This window comes from Chionomys nivalis, chromosome 1 (assembly GCF_950005125.1).
Source record: "Chionomys nivalis chromosome 1, mChiNiv1.1, whole genome shotgun sequence".
Lineage (NCBI taxonomy): Eukaryota > Metazoa > Chordata > Mammalia > Rodentia > Cricetidae > Chionomys > Chionomys nivalis.
The window spans coordinates 55,598,026-55,620,292 of record NC_080086.1 but is presented as its reverse complement, the minus strand read 5'-3'; the positions used below and the strand labels follow the sequence as shown (position 1 = coordinate 55,620,292).

Below are 22,267 nucleotides of genomic sequence, written 5' to 3'. Positions count from 1 at the left end.
CCTCACTTCCTTCTACCCAGCATTCTGTTCTGTCTACTCCACCTACCTAAGGGCCAGCCTATCAGGCCAAGCAGTTTTCTTTATTAATTAACCAATGAAACAACAGATAGATAGAAGAGCCATGTACATCACTGAATAGTAGAAGATACCCAAACCCAAGACTCTGCTATGGCCTCTATGTATGTTTCAAGTGATCCATGCACTCACGTGCATGTACCCACCCACCCCTATACTCCACAAAAACCACATACGAGAGAGAGAGAGAGAGAGACAGACAGACAGACAGACAGACAGACAGACAGACAGACAGACTAAGGAGGTAGGCTACTGGCTTGTGCCTGCTATTACTACATCCTATAGTTTCATCTACTTGGGAATTTGAGGCAGGAAGGAGGGCTGCAAGATTGACATAGCCAAGTAAGTCTTCCCTCTTCCACCTAAACATTTGTCACTGCTGAATCTGGTGTGACTATGGGGAACCATATCAGTAAAGATTTTTAAAGACCACATTATGTAAAATATTTTTCTTTTCTAAATTAACTTTGTTACCAGTGCTAGTCTTGTTTGTTTGTTGCAATGCTGGGAACTAAACCCAAAGTTCTTGAAATGAATTATTTCTTAGTTAAAATGGCGAGAACACTTTGAGTCCATTTCTATTTTGCATTCTTCAATGAAATGGATTGCCGAATTGAGAAATAAGTTTCATCCTAACCAGATAGTGATAGAGCACACCTTTAATCCTGGCACTCTGGAGGCAGAGGTAAACAGATTTCTGTGAATTTGAGGCCAGTCTAGTCTACAGTGTGAGTTCCAAGACAGCCACAACTGGTACACAGAGAAACCCTGTTTCAAAAAAACAAAAACAAGCAAACAAAAGATTTCATTCTGTAGGATCATAATCCTTTATGTTCTGATTTTTTTTAACTAAACTTTTCAATAAATAAACATACAATCACAATGTGGTCTACTATATGCCTGTGTGTGGCTATTAGCTTCACAACCTTTATTCATTCATTTATTCATACTGTACCCCCTGTGCTGCATAAATGATACATAAACACAAAGGCAGATAATGATATTGATGAGAATGGAAAGCTTGTAATTCACAGACAAGAAGACATCTAGTTTGATTTCCTTTTTTAAAAAAAAAACAAAAAAAAAACAACAAAAACAAAACAAAACAGGGTTTCTCTGTAGATTTGAAGACTGTCCTGGAAATAGCTCTTGTGGACAAGGCTAACCTCAAACTCACAGAGATTCGCCTGCCTCTGCCTCCAGAGTGATGGGATTAAAGGTGTGCACTACCACTGCCCAGCTAAAATGTGTAGCTGAGGCTGACCTTGAACTCTGCCTCTGCCTCCTTCAGCAAATCTTACTGGCAGGCACCACCACAACCGGCTTGCTTTTCAAAGAACGTACGATACAGCTAAAATCATACACTCTTGTTTTCAGAAAAACATAAATGTCACAGCATCCTGAGCAGAGAATGTAGGAAGGGGTAGAAATACACTATCAGGAGCACTGGCATTCTGTGTCAAGACATTCTCCTCTGACAATGTAGGGTGGATCCAATGGAAGTCATAGGATTAGAAGCATATAAATTGTTATGTATTTCTCCAACACAATGACCTTCTCACCAGAGAACCCACAAGGGAGGGTGTACCAGCCTAGAGAAGAAGAATGCGGTGAGCCAGAGAAGGATGCGTTGGCTGGTGATAATGAATAATATAATAGTTTAAACATGTTCCCCAGAGCTGAGCACCTGACAAGCACAAAGGCAGGTATGAGCCAAGAAAGACATTCTGAGGAGTTGGCAGAGTCCCTCTGGGGAAATTTTGATCAAAGTAATGATTAAAGGGACTGCTAAGGGTCAAACTTATAAAAATCACCCAATTCAGACATTTTTGTACAAGGAAATGTTAGCAATTAAATATGTATTTGCCTAGCTCAGTAGGAATAATTCCCTCTTAACCTTCTACACTCAGCATTCAGGCTGTTTGAAGTCATAAGATGTCACTAAGAATAAACTTCATGGAGCTCTCATGAGCAAGCCTCCCCTCCCATCACAGACTGCAGCATTGACAGAAACGAGGCAGAGTACAGTTTCACAGCTGCTGTACACATCCGTGCTCAGCACTCGTGCATGAGAGCAAAGCTGACCTGAGCACAGCATTCACATCATTTGGCCTAGTGCCCTGCATTTTCAAGCAGGAAATTTGAGAGCAAAAAGCCAATCATGTTATCCCAGTTTCTAGGGTAAAGTTCCAGCAACCTCAACAGGCTAGACTTAGCCACCTGTCCCCCTGTGTCAATTATACAAATAGGGGCGAAGAGCAGAGAAAGAGAATCATTCAATGTAATCACACTGAGAAGGTGAGCAGATAAAGGGGTCCAGCCACTTTCAACCCCATCTTCAGGGGTTTATGCTTAAGTAGAGGCAAAAGGCATACATATCTGAGCAGTTTGGTCAATGTGTGGTTCTGCCCAATGTCTACTCATCACTGACTCAGTCCTGTCTCTCCTGCAAGAGTCAACATATCTGATATGGTGATATGTTCTTGGAAGTGTGTGGCATCCCTTGGGAGGCAAGTTCCTCTGGGGCACAAAATTTTAGCTTTTCCCTTCCACCCAGCATGGAATTCCCAAGGAAATTTTAATTTTTTTGGTCTCTACGAATTCCCTTTCCTTGTGGGCACTGGTTTCTCATCACATCTTACCTTTCCCAAATCAAGATCAGAAGCTGAGGACCATTAACTGAAGATTCATACAGCTCTTAAAGCCCTGTCTCGAACCCCAAGTGGCCACCCTGCCTTCCTAGCTGACTGACCTTGTTTGAGCCCCTTCAATCTCAGAACATTTCTAGTACTAGAAAAAGTATTACGTTCTCGTACCATTAGCTTCACTTTGTGAGTGCCAGGATCATAACAATGCAACGGTTCAGATCATGAGGTTGTGTTTTGTTCATCATTCTTCTCCTATTGCAGTGCTAACTTTGGGTGCAGTGTGGAAGGCAGATGGATGCGGAAGTTACTTCCAGGTAAGACAAGACCTTCCTGTCTGGTGACATCCAGAAGGAGGCCAGACTCTGCTGGGAACTCCACCCTGCTCACACTGACCACAGAGGATGGGGCAAGGATTAAGGCAGGCAAAGTAAGAAGGACTAGATATATGCCATGTCAAAATATTGGAATTTTTCTTTTTCAGTAATGTGAAGCCACTGATTGCATTGGATTTACATGAGGATAAGAGGTGGCACCAAATTTCTCCAAAAGGCAGAGATAGCTAGTTTATCTCAGAAAAGAGAACTCCATAGCTCATCAGCTTGGTGAATCAGACAAGGATGAGGTTTGATTATGAGAGCTCTGCAATCCATGCTTCCGTCATGCCAGCCACCATGTGGTGCTGTACACTGATTCTCAAGAAGCTGTCCCCGCTGGCCCTGGTGCGTAATCACAATGATTACAGTCCATCAGTTGCTCAAGGACAAGCCTAGTAACCTTGAGTTACTGGGTTTCTACACCAGGGCCCAGCTGGCATCTGAAGAGAAGTAGCTGTCAAGGACAGAAACACAATCCTAATACAAGCCACCTCTTGGTGAATGCTGACCAGGTCCAAGGAAACAGGCTTAACATTTTCCAGAAATTAGCACATGTAAACCTCAAGGAGCTCTTAGGAGACAGAGCCAAAACTGTTCTAGTTTAGATGGTAGACAAGTGAGATTTGGGGACCTTGAGTATTTTGCCCCAAGTCACAGAGCTAGTAAGAGAGTGAATAGAAACTGGAATCCACTGCCAGCTGCCTTCCTTCAAAGCCTGTGAGTACAGATTCGTCTCAGCAAATGAGGGAGCCTTTATTTGGACAGCATACAGACACTCACCTTGAGCCTCAGTATTATTTTCCCAGCCCAGAAGTGACCTGGAGACGGGGAAGGCCTATATGTGGGTAGTCTCCGGCAAGCTAAGATTTGTGTTGGAAAATATCATGTGACTTTAGTCAGAGGTGGGATAATGGTTGAGATGTCTCCCCCAAGTCTCCTGTGGTGAAAGTCATGTCTCTGGGTGACAGTGTTGTGTGGGACTTAGAATTTAAACTGAAGCCACACTCTCCAAAGGGGTTCAGGTGTTCCTTACAGGAGCTTAGTAAGAAGATGATAAAACAAACAAACAAACAAACAAAAAAAAACTGAGCTTGCCCTCTTCTCAAGCCTCTTGTTTCTTTATTGATGATTCACTTCTCTTCATCATAAATACCATGTCTCAGGTAATTTGTTACCAGAACAAAAACCAGGCAAGGAAAACAGTTTGTTCAACTCAGTTTTGTAACTTTTTGGCTAGACGTCCCTAAAGAGTGATTAGCCTCTTCTGGACCTCAATTCTCTCACTTACAGAATGGAAAGAATGCAGTGTCTACCCCCAAGGAGAGGCTAAGCGACACAATTCATGCACCAACCCCAAACCTCAGCCATATGCTGTATGCTAGATTTTAGTTGCAATGCCCTCAGTCAACGAGTGATAACAACTCTGAGGTCAAAATGACTTAGCTTCAATTCAGTCCTATCCAACTCAATTTATTTTAGCTACTGATTCTTAGGTATCCAATATGCTACACATTCTAAGGACATTTAGATAAACTCAATGACTTGTGCATTTCTCATTAAACTCCCTAACTTACCCATCACTGAAACCCACTGTCTTTCATGGAGGCAAACAGCTGATAGCACCAACATCCTACTTATCCCTTGGTGACATCTACAGTCGCCCAAAAGTCCTTTTTCCTTGCTGAAGTTTCTCTTCATCAGCATCCTCCTCATGAGCAATGCCCCACTTCCCATTCCTCCTCTTTCTATCTATGGAATCACACCCAGGATGCCACGGCTGTCTAGGAGAGCCTTTCATAACCCTGGTACAAAACCACTCGAACTAGAAATCAGTGACCCTTGTGATTCTCATTCCAAGGAGTACAGCCTTTTGAAAGCTTGAAGATGGAAGAGCTGGGACTATGGCTATCCACGAGGGAATGGGAGTAGATGGCAGCTAAAAATGAGTCTGAGCATTGCTGGACACTCTCACTTTCGGCCCTGATAACTCAGGACAAGATGTGCTGTGAAACATCCCCCAGAGAATGATAGCAGAGCTGTTCACTGGGCTCTCTAGCTAAAAGCCTTCCACTTGAGTGCTCTGGTTTGTCCAAGTTTGTTTAAGATGCATAATTCATAAAGGGTACATAGCACTATCCTTGAATAACTTTTCATTCTCCACCTGCTCAGAGGATTAGCTGGAGGGACTGAAAGTCACAATAAAATCACTCTGGAGAGCTGGCATTAGCACATTTATGGTCTCCACAGGGCCCCCGGCTGCTCATCTATGTATTGTCTTGGCTTCCTGGGATTCCCAACAGACACTTTTAAATGTGTATATTCTCTGGCAGTTAATGTTCTTTATTCCTTGCACATACTTAAAAGAGCCTAAGACAACAAGGACAGCTCAGGATCCATGACTTGTTCACAGCTCGGGACTCATGGCTTGTTCTCAAACTGACTCTTCTTGCAGGGGCACAGAAACTAACTCCCTGCAATGCTCTCATTTTTGTGAAAGAGGCAAGGGCTTATAAAGACAGGACATCAATTCAGCACTGCTCTTAAGTACCTCTATATGGGTTGACACTAGCAAGAAAACTTTCTGCTTCGAATCCGTAAGGTTAGCCCAGGTTATTTGTCATCCCCATGCCCATGATGACATAATAGTCAATTTACAGTGATTTGTGGTGCTCCTGTTAGGACTGGTAAGGAATAGCAGCACAGTGGGGGTGACTGGGGCAAAGCACTCTTGAAGCTCTAACATGCCCCAAACATCCTTCCCTTGGTACACATTGGTGATTTTTCCCAGTGTGACAATAATAGCCCTCTTAAAAACCATCCATCAACTGCACCTAGAAGATGAACATGAATTCCTGCCTTGTAAACCTTTATATCCTCCTCAGCCACTGGCTCTTTCTACTGCCCAACTGTGGTAGTTTTTCTACTTGCTCATTTTATTTAATATAGAATGGAGTCCTGGTCTTCATCCCCTGGTCAAACATTTAAAAATGTAATTGGCAATGATGAAAAGGTAGCATTACGTCATTCATGATCACCTACTGTGTGTCCATTAACTGAAAGAGCTGAATGCAGTATCCATCTAGAAGTTTCCTAAGGCAACTCTGTATCTAGGCACCACTACCACCATCATCATGGCAACTGTCATCATCATCATTATCTTTCAGACAAGGAAGTTAAAGAGTCAGGGAGGATAAGTAATATATAAGAAGCTAGTAAACTGCAGAAAGAATTTGCTGCAGATTTGACACCCCATCAATCCAAGCCAGACATTCAGTAGATCTGTGACCCCATCTATGCAGACCAGACTTTCAGCATGTTTGGGACTCAGTCTATGTAGACCAGACCTTCAGCAGGTCTGAGACTCGATCTATGCAAACCAGACCTTCAGCAGATCTGCGACCTCATCTATACAGGCCAGACTTTCAGCATGTCTGGGACTCAGTCTATGCAAACCAGACCTTCAACAGATCTGAAATACTCATCTTTGCAAACCAGATCTTGAGCAGGTCTGACACCTCATCTATGCAAACTAGACCCTCATCCACCTAGAGGGCTCTTAAGAAAAAGAGAAATCTTAACCAAAATGCAAGTGGCAGAAAACACTTTAAAGGAGACACCTTGAAGTGGAGGTTTTATTTACTGACAAGTGGCAAGTAACCAGTGGCTTCTTATTTGACATTATTATTATTTTTTTAACTTGAAGAAGAAAGGTTTAATTGGGCTTACAGTTCCAGAGGGACAGAGTCCGCCATGGGTGGGAGGGGGCGGCAGGCAGCAGAGATCACCCCACAGAGTCTGCCATGGGTGGGAAGGGATGGCAGGCAGCAGAGATCACACCACAGTGTCCGCTATGGGTGGGAGGGGGGCGGCAGGCAGCAGAGATGACCCCACATGTTACACAGAGAGCGGAATGACGAAGGCCCTGGCTGATGCTTTTGGTGCTATTACAAGGTAGGTTCTCCTCTTGGCTCGGTTTCCAGGCTGTCCTTTGGCAGTGTGTAGAGATGCACCTGACTGGGGATGTGGTCCATCCATCTTGCAGCTTTCTCACGTGACTCATCAGCTCGTAGTTTGTTGTTTCTGCAAGCAACTTCCAGTCGCAGCCTGCAAAGATTTACATTAATAGTGGCTTGACCTCCATCAATGCCTGACCTGTGTTGGGCCCTAATCTTAAAGGAACACACAAAAGGAGTTATTTTGCCTCTTAGCAACCAAGTAGAGACTCTTTCTCTCTCTCTCTCTCTCTCTCTCTCTCTCTCTCTCTCTCTCTCTCCCTCCCTCCCTCTCTCCCTCCCTCCCTCTCTCCCTCCCTCCCTCCCTCCCTCTTTCTCTGTGTGTGTATGTGTGTGTTTGCCTGTTTTCTGTTGGACTAGGTTTTCCCCAGTTGCTCTGAGTTGCCTGCACAGCTGACACTTACCGTGTCCTTGCTCATTGACAGGCTGTCTGCACTTAGAAACACTCTGTATATCTTGTCTTATTTGATCCTTAAGGCATCCCTGAGAGACGCATTCCCTTATTGTTACTGCTTTTGCACTTTTCAAGACCCTGTGTTCTTTTTTCCAAGATTTGTTTTTTAAATCTCATAAATTCTAAACGTGTGCTTACTTGTGTGAGCTGAGCAATGACCTCCCATCTCCCATGGCTTCCACAGGGAGCAAAGTGAAAGGAGAATCAGCTGAGAACAAACCTTTGTGGTCCCACAGATCTTTAGGCTGGTTTCACCAAATTACATCATGTAGAAAACGATTACAAACTCTTAGATTCTATTTCTCTTTGGTCTAAACTGACCCAAGTATAGCCTCATCCTTTTTTTTCTGAATAGTTTGGGAACACAGTGATCACAGACTCTAAGATAAACTCACTTCAGCCTGCCGGTGCCTCCGCCGCCTGGGCCTGCCTGTGCGCCGGTGTTTCCGCCGCCTGGGCCTGCCTGCCAGTGCCTCCGCTGCCTGGGCCTGCCTGCGCGAACCAAAGGAGGAGCAGAAGGAGAGTGAGCACGAGCAAGGAACTCAGGACCGTGAGGGGTGCACCCACACACTGAGGCAATGGGGATGTTCTATCGGGAACTCACCAAGGCCAGCTGGCCGGGGTCTGAAAAAGCATGGGACAAAACCGGTCTCGCTGAACATAACGGACAATGAGGACTACTGAGAACTGAAGAACAATGGCAATGGGTTCTTGATCCTATTGCACTTAATGGCTTTGTGGGAGCCCAGGTAGTTTGGATGCTCACCTTAATAGACCTGGATGGAGGTGGGTGGTCCTTGGACCTCCCACAGGGCAGAGAAACCTGCTTGCTCTTTGGGCTGAGAAGGGAGGAAGACTTGATTGGGGGAGGGGGAGGGAATGGGAGGTGGTGGCGGGGAAGAGGCAGAAATCTTTAATAATTAAATAAATTAATTAATAAAAAGTAAAAAAAAAAAAACTCACTTCAGTCAGTAGACACTTTGCTCCTCCTCAGCATCTTGTCTTCAGCTTTCTCATCTGTGAAGTGGGATTGTTCTGATGGCCACTGCAATAGTGCTGTGTATATACGTGCTTGTGTGTTACATGTGTGTGCACATTGGTAGAGGCCAGAGGTCAAGGTTGGTGATCTTCCTTAATCATTTACTGCCTTATTTTTGGACAAAGGGTCTCTCATGAATCTGGAGTTCACCAATCTGGCTAGACTGACTAGCCAGTAATCCCTAAGAACCCTCTTGAGATTATAAACATGCTCTGTATCTGACTTTTATGTCGTGCTGGGGATTGAAGCCAGGCACCCATGCTTGCCCCACAAGCACACTCCTAACTGAGCTGTTTTCTTTAGGTCCTGCTGAAATACTTGGAGTGCTTTCTCTGTGTTTCTTACTTGCTGTCCCTACTGAAATTTCACAAAGGTGATATCATCAAGGCCTGTGTCTGTAAATGAAGGAAGAAAGAGAAGTATGGTGGTTAGAGCTAGGGTCAGTCTAAACTGAAAACTGAGGGCCTGGGAACTCAAAGTCCAGTCTCTTTTGTTCATAACCTGTGTCCTATTCAGAATCACTTGGTGCACTGGTCCCAATGCATAAACCGACTCCATCCAAGATCTTTATTACATATGTACGATTTCAATAAAGGTAAGGGCTTGTCACCAAGTTTGCAAGCCTCATAGAAACAAACATGAATTCAACTGAAGAAGCAGGCTCGCTAGAGTTCAAAGCTGTGGCTTTCCTAATGGGATTAAATAAATGAGTGTCCCTCTTGCTGCACCTTACAAGTAAGCTAACTGAAATTCAGACTCATACATCTCTTAGTTTGAACCATATCCTCCAAGCTTGGGAATCTGGCCTCTGTCTGATGCTTTATGTTAAAAAAAAAAAAAAAAAACGGCATAATTTTACCTTCAGGAAGAAATATGGTTTTTGATACTGGGCCTCTCTGCTAATAACTGGTATTTAACCCAATCCTATTGGGATACCTTCCCACTAAGATAAGCCTAGTAACACCATATGTGTGAATCACGAGTATTTACGTGTTTTTCTGTAGGGACCACCCTCTCCTTGGTCTGGGCTAGGTTGACTGTGTTTCTCAGCCTCCCAGTGCTGGGATTATAAATGCAGTACTCCACACCTGACTTTTTTATGTGGGTTCTAGGGGATTGAACTCGGGTCTTTATGCATACAGGGTTAGTAGCACTTTACCTATTGATGCAAACCTGCACATAGCGGATTAGTAAGAACAACAGTAATAGCTAATTTGAATCACACCCTGATTAAAAGCCTCCTTCAATACAGTAGGCACTTCTCAATATTTCATCAATTAATGATCTAATATCTCCTGGTAAAATATAAGAAAGCTGGCCCTCTACCTATGCATCTTTAAAGATAATACACACTAAAGCTAAATGTTCAAGGTCTTCCAAAGTGGCCCAGCGTTCTTCCCTGCTCCACAGAAGCGATATTCATCAGGAATGACAGGTAATAGTTAAAATTCAATTTTTTTTTGCCCTTTCCCTTTGTTAAAGCATTTCACATGTGACCACTTTCCTTGAACTGGTATTGGGTGGTGGTATTTATGTGCTATAAATTATGTCTATTTGGAAGCTGACTGATCCCCCTAGAAGCAGGCAGTATCATTTAAATGTACAAATTAGGCTCTGTCCAAATGGATGCTCTCAGGTCTTAGCATTCTTCTGTGACTCTCTCTCTCTCTCTCTCTCTCTCTCTCTCTCTCTCTCTCTCTCTCTCTCCTCTCTCCCTCCCTCTTTCTGTGTGTGTGTGTGTATTTGAGAAAAATCAAGTCACCTGATAAAACAATTATGGTGAGCAGTTTTACAGTTTCCAATCCATAATTGGATGATTGCTTAGCCCCATGGCTTTGGAGTTGTGGCAGCACACAATAGCAAGAGAATGTGGTGAGACTAAGGGTTTACTTATTGGCTGACAAACAAGCAAAAGGATTGAGAAACTATCATATTGGGTACCACAATCCCATTTAAGGGCCTGGCACGCTTGACGTATCTCAACCAGGCCCTATCGCCCACTCCCAACAGCTCCATTCAGAAGATCCAGCTCTCAGCACAAGGGCCCCTGGAGGACATGCAGTAGGTATGCAATCATCCTTTTCAAGATCTGTTCCATCTTAACTGGATTTTTATTAATTACAACTAGGAAAGCCTGAGTAATAAACACTCTAGACAAATTCATGGACAATAAACACTAAATGAAAACAAGCAGAATTCCCCAAAATTTGCTGAAGGGAAAACAATTGCCTTGTTTTGTCTTTTACTTCAGATCTTTAAATGTTTGATTGGAAACGAAATGCCATATTTTATAACATGAAAGGTCAACAAAGATTTTGGGTTTGTTATCTTCCTCTAAGACAAAGAACTGAATACAAGTTCCTTTTCTTGAGAGGTGACACGAGGAGACATCAGTGAGAACAGGAAGGGAGACAAGGAAGAGAAGGAAGCCAATGCAACATATGCTACTGAGCCAGTTACCTTCAATCAGGGAATTAACTTTTCTGGGAAACATAGGGTTAGTGTAGAGCTCGTAGCTCAAAAACATCTCATGCAACAGGTGCAGGAGCTGGGCTCACCTGGACCGGGACGATACTTATGCTTTGTTGTGCCAGGTGTCTCTCCATCAAGATCTCATTCATCCAGTTCCCCATACCCTTAACCAGCTTGCGGTCCTTGGTGGCTCTTAATCTATGTGGTCATATACCATCTATCATGGATGCCTCCTATGTAAATTTTCCTATGTGTACACCTAGTCATTCTGTTAGACGGTGGTTAGTGTAGGGTCGGGTTGGAAGTAGGAGAAGTACACAGAAAAGATTAAAACAATTCAGTTATTTTGTATATTTTTTTTCAGTTTTTGGCTTCATAGTCTATAAAACACTATGGTGTTCAAGCAAGACTTGGATGCCAGAATCAATCTGAATCTTAACTAAATGTGTTTATAGCTTTAGGTTTATTTGTTGTTGGGAAGACTTTCTGGACCTAAGAGTTTGGTGTAGTTAGTATTCAGGAAATACTGAATGAATGAATGAATGAATGAATGAATGAATGAATGAATAGATGAATGAGAGAATAGATGAGTGGGGTAGACTATGATGTTTCTTACATGTTGAGAGTTCAAGGAGCATGCTTAACCATTAAAGTCTGAAGCCCAGGATAAGAATTCAGGTGACAGTTCACTGTGGCTCCATCCAACACTGTCATAGTCTTACATAGATAGGTATATGGACTTCAGTCTGAATATCTATGCCCTACCAACAGCAACCTCCAGTCGATAGCTTGAGCAAGTCTATGTCATCTTTGGGAAATGAATCTGGGGGTGAATGCTGTCAAGCAGGGCCTGGAAGTGAGTTCCTTACCACTTGGGCAGAAGCAGCTTTTGAGTACTAGGAGAGGCTTGTGTGTAGCGGGTGTATCTGCTCCATAGCTTCCCTTACTGAGCAGAGGGTGCAATGGGAAGAGGGCCAAGTGATGCCACCAAAGTCAGGTTCATTCACTTTGTGACCTCTCCCTAGGCAGCTCTCTGCTTTCATTTGTTCTGTATTTTGACAAAGGTTAAGCAGGAAGGAAGTAAAACAAGCGGTAAATATTAACAGTTGAGGTATCCAGACAGTAGAGCTAAGAACATACCTGATAATTTGGTTCTTATTTTTGTTTTAGGGTCTCACTATGCATCCCTGGTTGGCCTAGAACTTGCTATATAGACAAATTGTTCCTTAAACTCACTGAGATCTCCCTGCCTCTGCCTCACTAGTGCTGTAATGAAAGATGTGTGTTGCCACACCAGGCTAATTTTTCATTGATCTATATTCATTGTGTATAATGAGGTGTTTCATAACAACAATCTATTAATAGTGCATCATATACTTTGACCAAATTCATCCTTGTACCTTCCTCTTTCTCTCCTCCCCTCCTTCACCTCTCCTGCTAGTGTTCCTTCTCCCCAAGTCTCTTATTTGCTTTTATATCATGTATTAATGTTTTATGTATCTACATAGTAAAAGTGGTTATATTACCAAATGATTTATTGATTCAATGCAACTCCAATACTAATTGGGATTATCTAATGATACTCTTCACAGAAATAAAAAAAAAATCCTAAAATTCATAAGGAAGCACAAAGGACCACAGATTTCCAAAGCAGAAGGAGCAAAGCTGGTGGCATCACCATACCTGATTTCCAGTTATACTACAGAGCCATATGAGCAAAAGCTGGCATGGTGCTCACTCAAAAACAGACACACAGATCAATGAACAGTTGTAATGATAAACAATTGGAAAGATTACAACAGTGGTAAGTGGTCTATGATCTCTGAGACCACAGATATTACAACAAGAGAATGTGTCCTAGAGAAAGGAGATGATTAACTACCAAACCACTGGGAAACTTAGTGGGAATTAGTAAGAATGCCAAATGAGCCAATTCCCTGTGGTTTCATGACTTGCAGCTCTGTGGATGGTCACTTCATCAGCCATTATAGGAACTAGAAGGAGATGTGTTTCACCAAGAAGGTCCATGTCCAAAACAGGACCCTTGACTTAGTAAGAAGTGCAGCCTACATTCTCTTTAGGCAGCAGCCTTGTCTGAAAGGGGAAAGTAAGAAGTTGATGAAGGAGGAGGAGAGAAGGGATTTTGCAGGCAGAGGGGTTAACATCTTCCCCCATCCTGGGAGGAGTGTGAGCATGAGAACATTACAACTAGGCAAGCCTGTTATAACTTAAATACAAAGGAATAGAAGGTCTTTCTTTGTGCAGTCTAAGGCTGGAAAGAGCATAAATAAAACACGTGAAATAAAATTCTGCAATAATGCCTTGCAACATGCAGCATACAGGATGGGTAAACCAGAAGCACTATAAATTCCTGGTACACAGTCACACATGAAAGGCTAAGCTCTGCCACTGGCTAACTATTGCTTGGAGCTTAATTTGTCTAAGCTTTCTTGCCCTCATCTCATATATCAGGGAAATATTACCTCTGCGATTAAACCATTAGCTGAGATTTGTCGCATAAATATGTTACCATGATATGTAACAAGATTACACTGTATTTATCATCACGGTTATTATTGTGCCCACCATTATTCCTTGCAGCATTTAGACATGTGGCACCATTTGTATTGTTATAACATGACACATGACACACTATGAGGTAGGTATTTATCTGAGTATTTTATTCACTAACTCGTTTGATTCTCATTACTGTACCCATTGTATCGATCATTGATGGGGAAGCTCAGCCAATCACATCTGGCTTGGGTGTGACCAGGTAGGTAAACGGGGGGGGGGGGGGGGGGGACGAGGATTTAGGTGCGCGTGCTCTCTGCGCGGTGCTCGCCTGACCCATTTGGACATCGAAACTTGTACTCCGGTCACGTGAGTTTCCCCGTTTTCAATTATTAATTTATATCTGTTGTTTTGAGCTGGTCTGATTATTTTAGCGTACCTATCGAATACGCCTTCACTTACAGATCATGGGACTGAAGATTGTTTAGTGTTTAGTCAACATCACACATTTAGAATATGGCTAAGCCATCATGTGAACCAGGCACCGAAGTAGCCAGACCAGAGTTTTCCCTTTACAAACAGGGCAGGAAGGAAGAATGGGCAAGTATAGAAGCCAGGAGCCTAAAGGATCTCTTGCACATCACAACAGCTCCCAGGCATAAGCTGTGGAAAGGAAGCATCATGCCAGTCACTCAGTTATGAGCATCGTTTGTGTGTATAAATCCTAGGGGCAAAAATTTTGCTTTGGATCTAATCCTGCCCACTCATCTCAACCCTAAAGCAAAACTGAGCTGAGAGAAAAATGAAATCAGCTCTTTGAGACCACAGCATCAGTTTTTCACCAGCACTGCTACTGAATGTCAGCATTGCAGAGCCTTGGGAAGTCCTGATCCATTGTGGGCTCCTTGGAGGACATAGGCTGTGGAATGAGCTCAGGGTTTCAGAGCATGAATCCATGTGAACTGATGGTTTTTCCTTACCAAGTGCTCCTCCTCGTCATCTTCTCCCTCCATCCTGCATTTCCTTAAGGACCATTCAGCTGTACTGTATCCTTTTTCCTTTGAACTGCCCTCCAATGGACCCTTACCAGATTCTGAATACTGTGGTACTCCAATTCAAACACATACACCTGAAGATTTAAATCTAGAATCCAGCCATGTGTGAGGGAGAACAGGCAGCATTTGTCTTTCTAGGTCTGGATTACCTCACAATGATTATTTCCAACTTTATCTATTTACCTGAAATGTTCATAATTTCATTTTTCTTTATAGTTAAGTACCATGCCATTGACGTGTGCACCACATATTATCCATTCAGAAAATGGATATCTGGGCTCCTTCCATTATTATTGTGTCGAATGCTGCAATGGAAAGGGATGAGCAAGTATCTCTGTAGTAGGATATAGAGAGAATTGGGACTACGCCCAGGAGCGAGATAGCTTGGTCATGGGGCAGATCTATTTCCACACTGATTTCCACAGTGGCTGCCCAGTTTTCATTCCCACCACCGAGGAATACATTTCTGCTTCCCCCATATCTAAGCCAGCATTTGTTGTCTTAAAAATAACCTTAGCCATTCTGACTGGAATTTAAAAACTCTCAAAGGAGTCTTAGTTTGCATCTTCCCAATGTTTAAGAAGGTGAACAATTTTTAAAGATACTTTTTCAGCCATTTGTAATTCTTTTTGAAGAACTCTGCTTAGTTCCATGCTCTAATTTTTAATTGAATTGTTTGTTTTCTTGGTTCTTTGTATATTATAGACATTAACCCACCGTCAGATGCATAATTGGTAAAGATTTCTTTTCCATCCTGAAAGGTGCCTCTTCACTTTAATAATGTGACCTTTGTTCTCAGAAGATTTTTAGCTTCCTGGGGTCCCATTTGTCAAGTGTAGATCTAACTCCTGCACTGTCAGGCCCTATTCAGAAAGGTTTTTCCTGCACCTATAATTTGAAATGCAGCCCCTACTCTCTCCTCAAGGTTTGGTGTAGTTAGTATTAAAGAAACGTCTGGTGAATGAGTGAAGGAATAAAAGAATGAATGAGTGAAGTAGAATATAATGTCCCTTAAGTGCTGAGAATTTAAGAAGCATGGTTACCTTTAATGTCTAGAACCCAGTGCACGAGTTCAGATGACTGTTATCTGTGACTCCATCCTACTATGTTGTCAGAGTCTTGCTTCTATGGACCTCAGCCTAAATATCCACACCCTGCCAAACACCACCTCTGGGCCACAGTGATCCTCAGGAATGGGATACACCTATTATCTACATGTAGATGGAAGTTTCTGTCCCTCCTGGTCCCACAGCCATTCAGTCCCAAAGAAACACACAGAGTCTTATATTAATTATAAATTGTTTGGCCTATTAGTTCAGGTTTATTATTAATTAGCTCTTACAATTTAAATTAACCCATAATTCTTGTCTATGTTTAGGCATGTGGTTTGGTACCTTCTTTCAGTGAGACATTCTCATTTTGCTTACTCTGCATCTGGCTGGTGACTGTGTCTCTCCTTTCCTCTTCCCAGAATTCTCTAAGTCTGGTTGCCCTGCCTATACTTTCTGCCTGGATATTGACCAATCCATGTTTTATTTAAACAATATGAGTGACAAATCTTTACAGAGTATAAAAGCATTATCCCACGGCAGCTACAGTCATGTGTGACCTGAGGATGCCTGGGAGCTGGGCTATCCAGGTTGCTCAGTAACCATGAAAGACTGAAACCCAGAATGGAACTTCTTCTTACCTCCTCTCTATCTTTTCAGGATCATTCCAGTCCCCTGCTGTGATAACATTTCACATTCTGCCAGACAGTTGGGAGAAATGTCTACAGGATTCAGCAAGCATATCACAAAAGGCAGTGAGCAGAACTTATTGGAGCTGAGAAAAAAATCAAGTGTTAACAGGAACCTGCATGTATCTAAAGCTTCTGGGTCATTCATAATATTTAGCACTGTGAGCCAGTGAGACGGTTCAACTGATAAAAGTGATTGTTGTTATAAGCCTGGTGTCCAAAGCTTGATCTTCAGGTCATAACTCAAACAAATTGTCACCTGACCTCTACATAGTCATTGGGTGGCATGTAGAGGCCCACACACCTACACATGATAAATAAATGTTAAAAAAAATAGCACTCTATGACACATTTCTTTTGAGAATACCTCTGTTTATTCTGCCTTTTTTTTTTAAAGTAATAGAGATTCCTGGTAGCTATGTGGATTGTATGTTCCTTCCTTCCTTCCTCTGGCACCATTGCACTTAAATCTTGCAAGTGTGTATGAGAGATGATGTATACAACTGATATTCAAGGAAAGAGCCCTATAAATTTCACAAAACCAAGAGTTTCATTCAGTATATGTTCTGCCGGTACCATGCTTTATACACAGGAGACATTGCCAAATATCTGGTGAATGACTGAGAGAATGAGCCAATGAATCCTGCTTGGCTATGCTGTGGGATGTCCTGTGCTACAAAAGTAAACAACTCTGGAAGCTACCCTGCTAGTTTGAAAACCAGTGATTGTTAATACAGAGGGAGAAACTTGATGCATCATGGGTTGGAAACCCCAGAGTTATTATTTTCTAGAGATGAGACTAGATGCCTCTGTCTTAGCCTGGCAAAGTGTCTCCTGGCTGGCTTGCAGGTTCCACACTCCTCTCTGCTTGGCATGAGCTAAAGCATGACTCCCCCAAAGCTGTACCAATTTCCATATCGCAGATATTCTCACAACTCTAGCCTCTGAATCTTTCTCATCAAGGTGGCTCCTAAACTTTGCTTCCCAAGAAATACTTTAATTAGGCAGTGTAACACTGGCATGAGCCAATGTGGATAGGCACAAAGAATTGGTCCGAGAACCCAGAAATAGCATGTAAGTCATCAAATGATTTCAGGCAAAGATGGAGGGGTAAGTCCAAGCACAAGTTCAACCCATCACGATTCTCAGGTTTAGAGTTGAAATTATAGAATATTTATAAGAAGACAAGAAAATCATTGCAGCTTTATGTTAGGCAAAGAGCTGTTAAATATAATACCAAAACCACAATCTACAAATGAAAATCAGGAGAAACAGGAATTTGTCAAAACTCCAAACCCTTTGTGTTTCAGAGACTATCACTGGGAAAAATGGACAGAAAATGAGATAACACCTAAAAGATAAATATCTGGCAAAAATATATCCAGAATACATGAAGAACTCTTACACCCAAAAAGCACCAAGATAAGCAAAAGATATGAACAGATAGTTTACCATGTAAGATACATAAATGACTAATGGACACGTGAAAAATGTTCAACACCATTAGGCACTAGGGAGGTGACCATCTAAACACAGCTACGAGGACAATAGTCACAAAAGTGGACCACAGTGAGTGTTGATGGAGATGGAGAGGGGTTCTTCATGTGTGGCTGGTAGGAGGAGAACTTGGTGTTCACCGTTGAAAACCATTTGGTGAGTTCTTAAAGAAAAGCACACTGCTGCCCTGTGACTTGGCAAATCCAGGCTTAGACAGCATGCATGCATGAGGAAAGGCTTCTATGTGAATACTCAAAGTCAGTAGTGAGTAGATAGACGAGAGGAACACAGACACAACAGAATCCATCAAAATACAGTTGAATTAATAAAGTACTAATGCATGCTGCAACATGGATTAAATCCCCAAAATATTGTAAGTTAAAAAGACAGTCAGCCATGAAAACAACATAGTTGTATGATTGCACTTCTCTGTAGTGTCCAGAAAAAGGAATCTGTAGAGAAATAATGTCAGTAATTACCTGAAGTTGAGGAAGGGAACAAAGGTGAGTTACAACATAAGTGCAAGGGATGTGGAACAACAGAAACGTTTTAAGATAAGACTGTAGTGATGGTGTGGATACAATAAAATCTTTTGATTGCTCAAATGAAATATAGACTGAAGTGGGTGGGATTGTCAGCTGTGGTTAATGCACGCCTTTGATCCCAGCACTTGAGGGAGGGGAAGGGGCAGAGACAGATAGATTTCTGTGAGTTCAAGATCTGTCTGGTCTACAAAGTGAGTTCCAGGATAACAAGGGCTGTTACACAGAGAAACTCTGCCTCAAAAAAACAAACAAAAAAAACCAAACAAACAATAACAACAACAACAACAAAAAACCCTAAAGCCAAAATAAGATGGAACCAATGAGAAATGAATCCTAAATGTTTTCCTCCCATTAAAAGGATACTTTCAGCTGGTAGAGCTCTGGTACCCAAGGGCTGGAGCTTTGATGCATGAATGAACTTGCTAACACATAGAAACAACTCAACAAGAGGAATTACAATTGCAAGAGAAGCGTTTAATATCATTGTCTACTTCATGGGAACCCAGAGCTGAGGGAAAGCATCACAACACTTGTCGTCTCGGGACTTACACTTTGCTGTTGGAAATAGCCATTTACCAACCATAGAGAGGTTGGCCAGCTTTGCACGTCACATGCTACCTCTCCTCTTTCCTATGTTCACTTACCTTTACTTCTCTAGTAGTTTCTCTGACTAGTAGGGGAAGCCTGGGTCCTGATAATATCAGACCTGGGGCCCAGTGCAGGTCCCCCTAACTGCTACCCATCCTGCTGAGAGGGGTCTGATTTCATCTGGGTTACACTCTAGCCGATGCAGAGAGCATTTGTCTATTGAAAATGGTTCCTATCTTTTACCCATTGAAATGTTCTCAGGTCGGATACCATTGTGGACAACAGGAGCTTACTAAACTATGAGCTTGTGTGCACTTAGGAGTACTTGTGTGTACTTATGTGTACCATGTACAGAACAAAATTCAGAGAATTGTACCTATGGGGAGCAAAGAAACTAGCATTTTCTACTAGTCTCCTGCCTTTCTCTGGCTGAAGGCTGCTTTTGGAGTCATTAACCCACAGGACTTGTTGTTGTCAAGTATTGTCCTTTAGTTGGGAAGGAGATAGGAAGGGACAGAGAATTGCTCGTGTTTCAAATTGAGCAACTTTCCATAGAAAGGTGGGAAAATGAGCGCTGGCTGACCTGGACATGGGACTGTCCTTCTTAGGGGGTCAATGAAGCTTAGAAAACTGAGGAATTCTTATCCAGAGAGGTTCTGGTGAATCAGAATAAGCAAGTTTGCTTCCAAGAGGCCAGGTGAGTAGCTGAAGACCTGGAGAGACAGAAAATTGAATTAAATGGAAATGACATTTCATTTGCCTGACCATCTACTCTGATGGCCACCTACTAGAGTTCTAAAAAAGTTGGTTAGTGAACCAGACCCAAACCTACCTAATAAATAATGTTGCAATTTAGCAGATGTGGCCAGAATCCTTATTTCAGGAATGTGCTTGTGGATATGTAGCATAGCATATGGGGGTAGAGAGGTGAAACAATCCACTTTGAGGCTATACTGGGAACCAGGACCCAATCTGCTGATAGCCAGTTACTGCCCAGATCAAAATCAGCAGAGCTGTCCTGTCATTTCAGTGTGGCAGTCTTCCAGTTAAGGTCTTCGGTGGCAAATCAAATATTCTATTACATTATTTTCCAATTTCAGGCATTTCCCCAGTTGGGCTCTCAAGAGGTATTTTTTCCAAAGTTCAGTATCATTGTCTGACTCACCATCTGCCTCAATGGCCTGACATATTGGACACTGACTTGAGCACCAACATATATGTGGCCCAAGGACACCATCCAGCCTTTGGTTGATGGCACCTGAGGGACAGGGAAAACACAGAAGGCTCAACCCAGAGATGAACACCCCCACCCCGGGATCCATGAGAATGCCCTCTCCAGAATTGCTGGTGTTTCTTCAGTATTTGCTGGGTGAATGCAAATGACATTCACCTGAGAAATTTCACTGTCTCCCATTCTCCGATGAGTAATAAGACAATTTGGCCTTTTCCAATCTGGTTCTGCAGCATCTATAAGGTACTGAAGGCACTTACACATGGCATTTTAGTACCATTCAATCTGATTAGCTGTGCTGTCAATGATTGGGCCTTGAATCCTAAGCAGGTGGTTTGTTTCCTGTTCTAGCTTTCTCCCTAGCTCTCTTGTGAATCATTACCTAAATTTTAGGGAGTCAAATTTAAGAATAATTTATGTTCTTTAAAAGGTGCAACAAGGAAGGGACACAGCTGGAGCCAGACTTTTGCAGCTGTCTTAGGATCTAGCCTAGAATAGTTGAAATGTAATTGAGCTAAATATTCTGCACCCGTTAGCCAGGGTGATGGAATGTGATTAGCACTTAGCAAAACCATGGCAACCTTCAAATTCTAGTAAGTTCCTGATCCCAGCTCCCCGTGAACTTGCTCAGTTCCAGCTTTTCTCAACAACTCATGTCACTAATTGATGACACAATCCATCTCCATCAGATACTGAACCTTGTTCCTGCAGTCCCTTGATTGGTTCCTGGAGAGGTAGAGCTGGGTGTACAACAGACAAAGGAGAAAGAAAAGGGGAGGCAAGATGAAGATGTAGCTCAGCTCATCATTTTGGGAGATACAAGATGGGCTTCTGAGCATACTGAGTGTCATTGGGACCTGCATAGGCCCAAAAAGTGGGGATTAGCCAAATTGAAAGAAAGTATTTGGGATTGGTAGAAACCGGCCATTGTTGGAGAAGCTGTTTGTTCATTCCTGGCCGCCCAGATTCCCCAAATAATCACACAAAAATCTTTTAATTGCAATACTGTTTGGTCAATAGCTTAAGTGTATTTCTGGCTAACTCATATCTTAAATTAACCCATTTCTATTAATCTTTGTATTGCCACGTGGCTGTGGTTTACCAGCAAGGTTCTGACTGGTGGCTCACATCTTTCTCCTCTGGCAGCTACATGGCTTCTCCTTGACTCTGCCTTCTTTCACCCAGCATTCAGTTTATTTTTCCCACCTAGCACTATTCTGCTAAGCCATTGGGTTGAAACAACTTTATTTATTAGCAACACATCTACAGAAGGACTTCCCACACCAGGCCATCAGTGCAGTTCTCATCCTGGTGAAGAGATGTGGTTAGGCACTGTCTCACAGCATCCTAGAACTAAAGGCTGGAGGCTGACCTGGTACATTTCTCTTCTCAGCCTAGAGCTACCTCTCCATCTCAGGACAGAAAGCTGGCTCTGCTGCTTCTTTAAGCAAAGGTGCTATGTTCAACCACTGTAAGGGGCAGGAAGTCAGTGGAGCCATGTCTGAAACAGAAGATAGTTGGGGCCGATGAAAACCAAGGTGTAAATGCCCAGCTTTGTAGCTCCAGTCAGTGTGTGTGTGTCTGTGTGTGTGTGTGTGTGTGTTTTGTAAATTCAGCTTTAATAACAAGAATCCAAAGAGTACCGAATGGATGAACCATCTCCATCTCTGTGAAAGCTTCTAGAGCTACCAGTTTGCAGTCTTGGTTGACGTGATGGTAGGTCACCTGATATGAGTCACATGGCTTCCCCACTGAATTCATTGCTTTTCAAGTCACCCTGCACTATTGGTCCCATTCATTTATTTCTGTAACTATTTATGTATTTATTTTTCTTTTCCCCCTTTTATTGAAAATAGATTTTTTTCTCACATAATAATTTTTTATTACAGCTTCCTCTCCCTCTACGACTCCAGTGCCTCCCCACATTCCCTTCTTAGCTGGATCCACCCCCTTTCTGTTTTTCATTAGAAAACAAATAGGCTTTTAAAGGAAAATAAAATAAAACAAAAGTAAACACATAAGAG

General features: G+C 42.5%; 1 protein-coding gene across 1 annotated transcript in view; it reads left to right on the top strand.

Annotated features, from left to right (window-relative positions):
- The window catches only part of LOC130871955 (small nuclear ribonucleoprotein Sm D2-like), a 70,278-nt gene that overhangs the window by 25,827 nt on the left and 22,184 nt on the right, over positions 1-22,267 (top strand). The window lies entirely within an intron of this gene.